Raw genomic sequence first — 12892 nt, forward strand, 5'->3', positions numbered from 1 at the left:
GGGTACTCATGCATAGGCCCAACGAAAGTGCCGGTTTCGTGCATGCACTGTGCATGCGCGGGAAACCGGAACTTCCGTTCCCTTGAAAGAATGGGTTGACAGGTGGAACGTGTGCGCCAGAGAGGCAGCGCGTGCGCATCGAACTTACTTTTTTTTCCAGGTTTCTCCAGGAGGGTAAGTCTCCCGCAAGGCCTGCTTTTAACAAGGTAAGTGGTGAATTAATTAAAATTAAAACATTTTTTCCACAGGTTTATTATTTTTAAATACTTTAAAGAAAGATAAGTTTACTTTTAGCCCTGTTAGAAAATGTAATTAATTTTTCAAAAATTTAAATTATTGTTTAAAATAGTTATTTCATGTAATTTATAGTTATTTTAAAAATGTGATTTTTTTTCCATTTATTTGAAGTTTTAGTTATGTTTTGGGGTTGATCATATTTATGGGTTTGACAGCTCTTCCTGTCAAATTTATGAATGAAGCATTCCCTGCTGCTCTCCATGGCCCACGTGATCCCAGGGGATGCTTCGAACTAACTGCGCCCCTGGGATATGCAAGCACTGCGTGCCGGCAGTTGGAGGAGGCCCAGGATTGGAATACCACGTGGGCCCACAGCTTAACGGCTGGCACGCAAGGTAAGTGCAGGTCGGAGGCTTGCACCCGCAGGAAGCCTCCGACCCGAATTTCTGAGCCAATGGCTTCGGTCTTCCCAATATTTAATTGGGGGAAATTTCTAGTCATCCAGTGCTGGATGTTGGACAAGCAGCCTGATAGTATAGAGACAGTGGGGGGTTTGAGAGAGGTGGAGGAGAGGCAGAGCTGGGTGTCATCAATGTACATGTGAAAACTCACGCTGTGTCGTTGGATGATGTCACTGAGGGGCAACGTGTAGACAAGAAATAGGTGGGGGCCAAGGTGACAGTGTGGGATCGGGCAGAGAATCCGTTGCAGGTGATTCTATGGCTATGGCTGGAAAGATAGGAATGAAACTAGGCGAGGGCAGTCCCATCCAGCTGGATGATAGTGGAGAGGCTTTGGAGCAGAATTTTGTGGTCAACCATGCCAAAGGCTGCAGACAGGTCGAGAAGAAGTAGGAGGAATAGTTTACCTTTGACGCAGTCAATTAGGATGTAATTTGTCACCTTAGCAAGAGCTGCTTCGGTACTGTGGCAGGGGTAGAAACATGATTAGAGGGATTCAAACAAGGAGTGCCAGGAAAGATGGGTGCGAAAATGAGAGGCAACAACACATTCAAGGGCTTTGGAGAGGAAAGGGAGGTTGGAGATGGGGTGATAGCTTGCAAGGATGGAGGGGTCAAGGTTTTTTTTTTGAGGAGTGGGGTGATGATGGCAGATTGGAGGGGAGGGGGGCAGTACCTGAGGAGAGTGAACCATTAACAATATCAGCTAACATGGGAGCCAGGAAGAGAAGTTAGGTAGTCAGCAATTTAGTAGGAATATGGTCGAGAGAGCAGGAAGTGGGTCTCATTGATAAGATGAGCTTTGAGAGGGCATGACGGGAGATAGGAGAGAAACTAGAGAAATATGCAAATTCAGGGTTAGGCAGGGGGGAAACTGAGAGGAAGTTAGGCCCAGTGGGCTAGGGGAAGGGAGGGAGGTAGCAGAGGCAGTTGAATGGATGTTCTCGATCTTTTTAACAAAGAAGTCCATGCGCTCCTCGTATTTAGTGTTGGAGGTGAGAGAGGAGGAGGCAGGGCATGATGGTTTGAGAAGGCAGTTAGTGGTGAAGAGAAGCCGGGTGTTATCTTTGCCTTCCTGGATGATCTTAGAATAGTGAGCAGCTTTAGCGCTGGAGAGCAGGACCCGATCATAGTTTATATGATCCAGCCATATCTGGTGATGGATGGTTAAATGCAGCCAGCACATCTGCAATGTTCACCAAGTCCGCGCGTACATGATCATCTCAGGTGTGCCCCAAGGATTCATCCTTGCCCTCCTTTTCCTTGTCTATATGCTATTCCTTGGCAAATTCATTGGTAGGGAATGGGGTCAGCTTTCATGCGTACGTTGATGACACTAACTTTTACCTCTTTGCCACCACCCTTGATGCCATAGCCACCACTATACTGTCCAACTGTGAAGCACTTTGCGATGCTTTATTATGATAAAAGCACTGTATAAATGCAAGATTTATTAATGCAAGAATTACATATTTGGAAGACCGAAGCCATTGTTTTCAGTCCCCATCACAAACTCCGTTCCCTAGCCACTGACTCCATTCCTCTCCCTAACATCTGTCGAAGGTTGAACCACACTGGGGCAAGATTTTCATTGGGTCGTGGAGTCGGGATTGGAGGCGTGCGGGGGGTTAAAATCCCGAAATCAGGGGTCCTGACCCCATCCCGCACCCAAACCCGCCTCCATGCCAGTTTCAAAGGAGGCGGGTACCCGCCCCGCACTGGGACCCGCCTACCCGAGGCGGGAAGGGATTAGTGACAATTAACTGCCTGTTAACAGGTAGTTAACAGGCATTTTTTAGCCTAATCCCTATTTTTAAGGTTGAAGTGTGGGATTCCCGATGGCTCCAAACCACGCCAAGTTAGAGGAGGCGGGCCGTCGGGTTGAAGGACTTGGAGGGGTCGAGATGTCGGTGTTCAGGTGAGTGATGTGTACATGAGTGCAAAGGTAAGTGTGTTTGGTGTGTCTAAAGTGATTAAATAAGTTTTACATACCTTTTCTTACCTGTTCAGCCATCCTTTCTTTAGGTCTCGGGAGTCCCTCATCTCACCGGCACAGAAAGCAGAATGGCTGCGAACTGTCAAAAGTGACAGCCTGCAGCTTTCCATGCAGGAGAGATTTCTAACTGAGTCTGTGGAGAAGGACTCATGTTAGAAGTAAGACTGTCAGTGTTTGACAGCTTCAAACAGCTGTGAAATGCTGATATTTCATCTGTCAAAACCTCTTGACAGATGAAATTTCAGTCTGTGATGTCACCTGTTGCTGGGTGGCCCTTAATTGGCCTGCTGAGCCTGCTGGGCGGGCTCAACAAAGTCAATCAAGTTAAAATCGTGTGGATTGGCCGCATCTCGATAGAGGCGGGACTACAACCCCGAAAGTTGTAGTCCCGCCTCCAACCCGGCTCCTGAATGAAAATTCTGCCCTTGGTGTCATACTTGACCCTGAAATGAGCTTCCGACCACAAAACCGCAGCATAACTAAGAACGCATATTTCCACCTCAGTAACATCACCCATCGCCGCCCTTGCCTCAGCTCATCTGCTGTTGAAACCCTCCTCCATGCCTTTGTTACCTCTAGACTTGACTATTCCAACGCACTCCTGGCTGGCCTCCCACATTCTACCCTACGTAATATCTGCGCCCCTCTAATTCTGCCCTCTTGAGCAACCCTGATTATAATCGCTCAACCATTGGTAGCCGTGCCTTCTGATGCCTAGGCCCTAAGCTCTGGAATTCCCTGCCTAAACCTTTCCGCCTCGCTACCTCTCTTTCCTCCTTTAAGACGCTTCTTAAAACCTATCTCTTTGACCAAGCTTTTGGTCACCTGCCCTAATTTCTCCTTATGTGGCTCAGTGTCACATTTTTTGTCTTTTAATACTCCTGTGAAGTGCCTTGGGACGTTTTACTACATTAAAGGCGCTATATAAATACAAGTTGCTGTTGTTATTGTTGTTGTAAGATGATGTTATCTCTGTTAGTATTTCCCCAGCATGAATTCAGCTTTATTTTTTGAGTGAGAAATCTCTTTCAGTCTGATATATATCCCAGACAGGGTAATGAAATGATTGGGACTAAGATTTGAACTGCTTTGTGTTGCTGTGCTTATCGTTAAAGGCTCCATTGAAAATTGTTGCTCCAGAATATTTTGTATCTTGCAAAGAATTCCCAAAGGGTTAATTGGAATGTGGATGCGCAAAAAGGAATGGCCATGGTATAATTAATACTCAGCAACCCTGACCATTTCTTCTCATCAAGCAGAATTAGACTAAGTCAAGGCAGGCCTTAACAGTGCAGAGTTACAGAACTTCACAAGAGAGTTCTAAGAAAGTCAGTTTCAGTAATTACCTGATTAGTCTGCTTTTCATTTGCTTGCAGTGATTACCTCTCAGACATTTACATTTTTTGATTAGGAGTCTTTCTTCCTTCTTTTCTGACAGGCATTCAATAATTAGCTAGTGAGAGGTCTCATACATGGAACACAGAAGTCACATTGAAAGGCTATCTGTGAGTTAGGTTGTCTATTGTGTGTTCAGTTTTCTACTTGTAACATTTTCTTTGCCCCACCCCACCCAGATTCTCTTGACTAGGAAAATAATGATTTCCATCAAAATGTACAATCCTGCTATATTAACATACAAATCCAACACAACAAAGAATGTCCCATCCATTTCCATACAGTTAATCCTGCTTAATGCCACCTAATCATAGGTCTTGATATTACACCACGCAATCATTTAATGTGTTAGTCTGAAATTCCACTAGCCACTATTTTTGCAGCGGTGCTAATCCCATCAGACCATGCTTGGCCATAGACCTTGTCCCAAATTGTGGGGATAAGATCATTTGCATAGCCACCAGTGCCTATAAAGGCACTTCAGCGGCACCTGCCCCAATTGGCCTTTGTAAGGCAGAACGGCCCACAGTATTCCACCTGAGGTGTCACCGGGGCCTACCAGGTTAGATAAGAACTGGCTGCAGAAACCTTTGGTGCTGAAAGGAGTTGTTTTTCTTCAAGGAAGAAGGTAAGTGATTGTCTTTGCTCAGGAAAGTAGATAGTATGTGTGTCATAAAGACAATAACCACAGTATGTTGAGTTGTCTGCCTGGCGCTAGAGTAGTACATATTGAGGAAAATTTAAAAGGGTTCCTGAAGGGTACATGAAGGGACTCTGTGGTGGTCGTCCACACAAGGTAAACATAAGGAGAGATAGTATAGGTGCCTTAAAAATCACATTCTCAAGAATTGTCTCAAAATTCAACGTAAGGGGGTACAAAGTAATATAATCTAGAATAGTCCTGGTGATTGGGAAAGGAGAGAAGATTAGAAAGAAAACTGAAGATGTTACCAAGTGACTAGCAACATGATGTGAAAGTAACAAGTCTACCATCATAACAAATAAATCACCAAGATAGATGGTATTTATCTCAGAATGATGAAAGGGACTAGGGAAGAGATTTGTGAGGCACTGAAAATCATTATGAGGGAGTCACTGGGCATTGGAAAGGTGTCAATAGATTGGAAGAAGGTCACTGTTGTAGTGTCCGTGTGTTGATAAAGACACTGAAGACAGGAGTTGGTTCATAGGTATTTACTAAGCAAAGTCTGGGGGGGGGTTCTAACGGATATACACAATATACAGGCTTACATAGCCCGAGTGGCAATTACCGGCATTACAGCACACCTGGGGCTCTTAAAGGCACATACACCACAATTCCTCCCCTTTTAGCTAACCAGTACATCATATTTTAAGTAATTATTAATTACATGTTATATGCAAAATAATATACATTGCTGTATTAAATAATTATAAGTTAGTCTCTCAGGAGGCTTCCTGACTCGGTCCGGATAACGCCTCGGGGGTGTAGTAGTTTCTGGTGGTGTAGTAGGTTCTTCTGGCAAGGCTGATTTGGCTTGAATGCCAGTGTCGGGTTCATTGGGTTCCAGTATCACCGGATCGGAGGTAGATATGGGTATCTCTACTTCATCGTTAGATGTATAGAGTTGTGGTGTAGGTTGTCCCTTTTCGGATGACTTTATGATTTGGTCAGCATGGCGCCTTATTATGCTTTCTCCGATGTCCACGGTATACATCAGTGGCCCTAGTCGTGTGCAGATAGTTCCAGGCTGCCATTTCTCGGTACGGTAGTCCCGGGCCAAAACTTGTTGACCTATCTGGAAGGTTCTAGTTGGCCTTTCATTCATGCCTTGAAACTGCCGGTTCTCCACGTCCCTTCTGATGTTGGGCTTGACCAAATCCAGCCGGCATCTTAGGTTTCTATTGAAGAACATCATGGCGGGAGTTTGGTTGGTAACCATATGTGTTGCATTCCTGTATGCGAATAAGAAGTTATCCACCTTGTGCTGAAGTTTTATGTCTTCATTACCCATGGCCTTTATGGCCTTCTTGAAGGTCTGGATAAACCTTTCAGCCAATCCATTGGTGGCGGGATGGTATGGGGCGGACGTGTAGTGCTTAACCCCATTGTTTTTTAAGAACTTTCTGAATTCTTCAGACACAAATTGCGGTCCATTATCAGAACATATCTGTTCCTGCAGCCCATTCCTGGCAAATATGGTCCTTAATACTGTGATGGTTGTTGAGTCTGAGTGTTCCAGATATGCTTAATATAAATCACTGGACACAGACAACAAGAATAACTAAAACAGGTCTTTAATAATCGAAGGTCAGGGCTGAACTGCTTAGCAAATTACTACACAGAGTTTATATGCCGGTGTGGTCACCACCGGTACTACAATATGCAGTAGCCAAGAGAAAGTAGTCCATCTCTTAAGGTAGTCTCTTAAGGTGGTACAGGTTACATACACAACAATTCCTCCCTTTTTAGCTTAACAGTATACATCCCAATTTAAACATAACATGGATAACATATATACAACTTCATGCAAATCTGTTCAAAGATTCCGTCTCTGAGGAGGCCTCCTGATCCGAGATGGATAACGCCTTTCAGGGGTCTCCGGTTCTCGTTGCTGGGGTGACTCATCTAGTTGATCTCTTATGGGTTGGACATCATCAGATACATTGGCGTCTGAGGTAGATGCTTCAGGTTCACTAACTTCTTCCACTGGTGTCTCTGTCGTAGTCATGGGTTCGACCCTTGTTCTCGATTCTACAAGTTGGTCAACATGACGTCGTATTACGTTTTCACCAATATCTACCGTGTACATCAGGTGTCCTTGTCTGGCACGAATTTTTCCAGATTGCCATTTCTCATTCTTATAGTCCCAGGCTAACACTGGTTGTCCTATTTCGAAACTCCGAGTGGTCTTGTTATTTATATGCTGGAACTGTTTATTTTCTACTTCCCTCCGCACATTTGGTTTTAACAAGTCCAACCTGGACCGCAACCTCCTGTTACAGAACATCATGGCAGGGCTGTGATTTGTCACTGCATGAGTGGCGTTTCGATATGCCATTAGGAAATTGTCCACCTTGTGTTGTAGTGGAACCTGGTCTTCGCTCATGGCCTTTATCGCCTTTTTGAACGTTTGTACAAATCTCTCGGCCAACCCATTTGTAGCCGGATGATATGGGGCAGAGGTATAATGTTTCACCCCATTCTTCTTCATGAATTTCTGCAATTCATCTGACACGAACTGCGGTCTGTTGTCTGAACATATTTGTTCTGGCAATCCATTTCTTGCGAATATCATTCTTAGCACTGTGATCGTCTTTTCCGAGGTAGTGGTCGCCATCTTAATCACTTCTGGCCATTTAGAATGTGCGTCTACCACAATTAAAAACATGGAGTCCATGAATGGACCTGCGAAGTCAATATGTACACGTTGCCATGGGGTTGAAGGCTATTCCCATGGATGCAGCGGTGCAATTGGAGGTGCATTTTGAACTTTTTGGCACCCTGAGCAGCTTTTAGTCAGATCCTCTATTTGTTGGTCGATGCCTGGCCACCACACATAAGCCCTAGCAAGGCTTTTCATCTTGACTCCCCCCAGATGACCTTCATGCAGTTCCTTTAGAACTCTCTCCCTTAATTTAGGAGGAATAATCACCCGTGTTCCATACATCAATGTTCCTTGACAGACGGACAGCTGTTCTCGTCTGGCTGAGAATGCCGGTAACAGTGGTTCGCCATGTGCCGGCCATCCTTTCACTGTCAATTTGTAGACCCGAGACAGTGTCGGGTCGTTCCTGGTTTCTCTTTCAATACTTGCATTGGTGACTGGTAAACATTCGATGATGGTCGAGTGAAATAACTCAACAGGGTCAACTGTCGGTGCCTCTTCCGCTGTAGGTAGTGGCAGGCGCGACAGCCCATCAGCATTACCATGTTGCTTTGTACCTTTGAATTCGATCTGATATTGATGTGCCCCTAGGAAAAGGGACCATGTCTGGAGCTTCTGCGCTGTCATCACCAAAACACCCTTCTTCGGGTTAAAAATGGAAACCAACGGCTGGTGGTCTGTCAGCAGTGTAAACTTTTGCCCTTGCAGGTAATGATTAAATTTTCCTACTCCCCACACAAGGCTGAGAGCCTCCCTATCTATCTGAGCATAGTTGCGCTCAGCGGAGGTCAATGATCTGGATGCGAATGCGACTGGTCTTTCCAAGCCATTTGGCAACTTATGTGAGAGCACTGCCCCAATACCATATGGAGAAGCATCACAAGCTAACCGAATAGGCAGCGTTGGGTTGAAGTGAGCCAACACTTCCTTAGAGGTGATCAATGCCTTGCCTTTGTGAAAGGCCCGCTTACAGTCCTCGCTCCACTTCCATGGCACTCCCTTCTGCAAAAGAGCGTTCAGCGGGTGTAGCACCGTGGATAAATTTGGCAGAAACTTATGGTAATAGTTAATCAACCCTAGGAACGACCTCAACTGGGATACATTCTCCGGAGCAGGAGCCTTCACAACAGCTTCGATCTTGTCAGGTGACTTGTGAAGCCCCTCCTGGTCAATGACGTGACCACAGTACGAGATTTGCTTCTGAAAGAACTCACATTTCTGGTGATTAACTCGAAGTCCATATTCTTTCAATCTGTTGAGCACCTGTTCCAAATTTGCAAGGTGTTCCTCATCATCATTTCCTGTAATCAGAATGTCGTCCAGGTAACATTGTGTGCCTGGAATTCCCTGTAATACCTGCTCCATGGCCCTTTGCCAAATCGCTGGAGCCGATGCCACTCCAAAAACCAGTCTATTATACCGATATAAGCCCTTATGCGTGTTGATCGTGAGATACTGGCGTGACGCTTCATCAACTTCCATCTGTAAATACGCCTGCACCAGGTCTACCTTGGTGAAGTGTTTCCCGCCAGCCAATGAAGCGAAGATATCCTCAATCCGTGGAAGCGGATATTGCACCGTGTGAAGCACCGGATTAACAGTGATCTTGAAATCGCCACAGATGCGAACCTTCCCCGGTTCCCCCGGTTTGTTACTCGATGAACGCTTCATGACGGGAACAATGGGCGTGGCCCATTCACTCCAGTCCACCTTTGACAGTACTCCGGAACATTCTAGTCCTTCCAGCTCAGCTTCCACAGCAGGTCGTATTGCATAAGGTACCGGTCTGGCTTTGAAAAATTTTGGGTTTGCATGTTCTTCAACTTTGATGTTTGCCGTAATTCCTTTCAATGTTCCCAGTCCCTGCTGGAACACCTCTTTAGCATCGTCCAATATTCTGGACAGTCGTTTAGGTTTGACATCTTCCTTTTTGCCGGAATCTACAGTTAGTGCTTTTAAGGAATGCCAGTCCATATTTATTCTCCTGATCCATTCCCGTCCCAGTAATGGTGGACCTCCCTCAGGTAACACATACAAGTCCATTCCTCGGCTTTCTTTATCCTTGTGGACCACCTTTACCTTTATCTTTCCAATGGGGAATACTCTTTGTCCCGTGTATGTTTTCAAAACAATCTCCGTATCCCTTAAGGGAATGTGTGGAAATAACCTTTTGTAATCTTGCTTATTCATGACCGTCAATGCCGATCCAGTGTCCAATTCCATCTTCACTTGGACTCCTGCTATCTGAAGTGTGGCCCAGATAGTTTGGTGGTCTGCTGTGTTACCCACATTATGTATTCTTAGACAACCCAGTTCTTACTGCTGGAGTCTGAATCCGTCTTCTGTTCATCCGAACTGTTCTCTGTCACCTTGTGTACCTTTTTGCACTTTTCCTGCGGTGACTTTTTGCTGCTGGTCTTCTTACCTGACCGGCATACTTTAGCTATGTGACTGAGCTTGCCACATTTTCTGCATTCCTGATTTTTGAACCAGCACTGGTTCTGATCGTGCGTTGTCCTTCCGCAACGATAACACTTTACTGCACCCAATGCCATTTGATTGGTGCTGAGTTCCGATGACCTTAGTTGCATTTCCGCGGTGCCTCTTGCTGCAGCCTCGTGCAATGCTGCAATTTGACAGCTTTCTCAAGCGTAAGGTCCTTTTCTTCTAGCAGATGCTTTTGTGTTCCTTCTTTTAATAATCCACACACGAATTTATCTCTCAGAGCATCTGCTAGTCCTGTACCAAACTGACAGTACTTTGATAGCTTACGCAGTTCAATTAAGAATTCAGCGTTGCTTTCCTCTTTCAGCTGCATTCTGCTGTAAAATTTAAATCGTTCCGCTATCATCAGCGGCGTGGGGTTTAAATGTTCTTGCAGGATAGTAACAATTTTCGCGAAAGTCTGATCCGCCGGTTTATCTGGTGTTACCAGATGCTTCAATAACCCGTACGTCTTCGCACCCATTGAGTTTAATAATGTTATTGCTTTCTTATCATCTGGTACTTCATTTGCTGTACAATAAACTCCAATGCGTTCTACATACATGGCCCAATCTTCAACATCACTATCAAAAGCAGTGATGTTACCGTGTTTAGGCATCCTTGAATTTTTATTTATTTATTTATTTTTTCCAAAGATGGCAGCTTCCCGCGCTTGGCGGCTTTTCCCGCACTTGTCTTCTTCCCCCGCCGACTACAATGGCGGCTTCCCGCGCTTGGCGGCTTTTCCCGCGCTTGTCTTCTTCCCTCGCCGACTACAATGGCGGCTTCCCGCGCTTGGTGGCTTGTCCCGCGCTTGTCTTCTTCACCCGCTGGCTACAATGGCGCTGACCGCGCTGTTGCCGTTCTCGCCTCCCAGCGGTTCTTACTTTCCCCCGACGCTGCTTTTGCTCCCCTGCGGTTCTCGTGGGCATCAACGCTTCCCTCGTTGCTGCGCCTCTCAGCCCCGATTGCAGCCCGGCCCTTTACACCGGCTGCGGTCAAGTTCTCTGCGGTTCTCGTGGCCTTAATGCTGCCCTTGTCACTGCGCCTCTCGGCCCCGATTGCAGCCCGGTCCTTTTCACCGGCTGCGGTCGAGTTCTCCGCCCTTTTTCCTCCGGTTTCCCTCCCCTTCTCCACTGACAACGCGGCCGACTTTCTGCCCGTGTCGCTAGATCGGCTTACCCACCACCATGGTAGAAGGATGATCACTGCCTGTCGCTGATGGAGGACTTCGTGGTCAGTAATTTCCCCGGGTTCTCGATGCCTCCCGTGCGAATGCGGTGCTCAGCAGGATGATGAGGGCGGATGCCTCTTCTCGACGCCCTTTCTGGGGACGAAGCTGCCTTGGATGCAACTGCCGCAGGGTAAGATCGGACTCGTCGCCACTGTTGAGTCTGAGTGTTCCAGATATGCTTAATATAAATCACTGGACACAGACAACAAGAATAACTAAAACAGGTCTTTACTAATCGAAGGTCAGGGCTGAACTGCTTAGCAAATTACTACACAGAGTTTATATACCGGTGTGGTCACCACCGGTACTACAATATACAGTAGCCAAGAGAAAGTAGTCCATCTCTTAAGGTAGTCTCTTAAGGTGGTACAGGTTACATACACAACAATGGTTTTTTCCGTGGTGGTGGAGGACATCTTTATTACCTCCGGCCACTTGGAGTGTGCATCAACCGCAATTAAGAACATTGAGTCCATAAATGGACCAGTAAAGTCGATGTGCACCCTTTGCCAGGGAGATGAGGGCCACTCCCATGGATGTAGAGGGGCTTGTGGTGGAGCGTTTTGGACCTTCTGGCATCCTAGGCAGCTCTTGGTCATTTCTTTGATGTCTCCATCGATACCTGGCCACCATACAAACGCCCTAGCTAGGTTCTTCATTTTCACTCCACCCAGATGCCCCTCGTGAAGCTCCTTTAGCACTTTATCCTGGAGTTTGGGTGGAATCACCACTCTGGATCCACACATCAAGGTTCCTCGGCGCACTGACAGCTGTTCTCTTCTTTGCGAGAATGCTGGCAACAGTGGTTCGCCATGTGCTGGCCATCCCTTCACTGTTAAATCGTAGACCCGTGAGAGAGTCGGGTCATTTCTCGTCTCCCTTTCAATGGCAGAATTTGTCACTGGTAGTCATTCCAATATGATAGAGTGGAACATCTCTACTGGGTCTACTGTAAGTGCCTCTTCTACCGTTGGCAACGGTAGGTGCGATAAACCGTCAGCATTCCCATGCTGTTTTGACCCTTTGTATTCTATGTTGTATTGGTGTGCCCCTAGAAAAAGGGACCACCTCTGTAGCCTTTGCGCTGTCATAATGGGAACACCTTTTTTAGGGTTGAATATGGAGATGAGGGGTTGATGGTCAGTCAACAAGGTAAATTTTTGTCCGTATAGGTAATGGTTGAATTTCTTCACTCCCCATACCAGGCTGAGTGCTTCCCTGTCGATTTGGGCATAGTTACGCTCAGCTGAGTTTAATGAGCGTGACGCAAAAGCTATCGGCCGTTCTGAGCCATCAGGGAATTTATGGGATAATACTGCTCCTATGCCGTAAGGGGATGCATCGCACGCCAGTCTGATTGGCAGTGATGGGTTGTAATGAGCCAAAACTTCTTCGGATGTGATTAAGTCTTTGCATTTATGGAAGGCACGTTTACAGTCTTCGTTCCATTTCCAAATCACTCCTGTTTGTAGAAGTTCATTAAGAGGGTGTAGAAGAGTTGATAAGTTCGGTAAAAATTTATGATAGTAATTTATTAATCCCAGGAACGACCTTAATTGTGAAACATTTTCAGGTGCTGGGGCTTTTATAACTGCTTCAATTTTTTCAGGTGACTTATGCAACCCTTCATTATTAATTATGTGGCCACAATATGATATCTGATTTTGGAAAAATTCGCACTTGGGGCGATTCGCTCGTAGGCCCCGTTCTTTCAGCCT

Source organism: Somniosus microcephalus, chromosome 9 (genome assembly GCF_052327205.1).
Source record: "Somniosus microcephalus isolate GS21.2 chromosome 9, FLI_Smic_1.0, whole genome shotgun sequence".
In the NCBI taxonomy this organism is placed as follows: domain Eukaryota; kingdom Metazoa; phylum Chordata; class Chondrichthyes; order Squaliformes; family Somniosidae; genus Somniosus; species Somniosus microcephalus.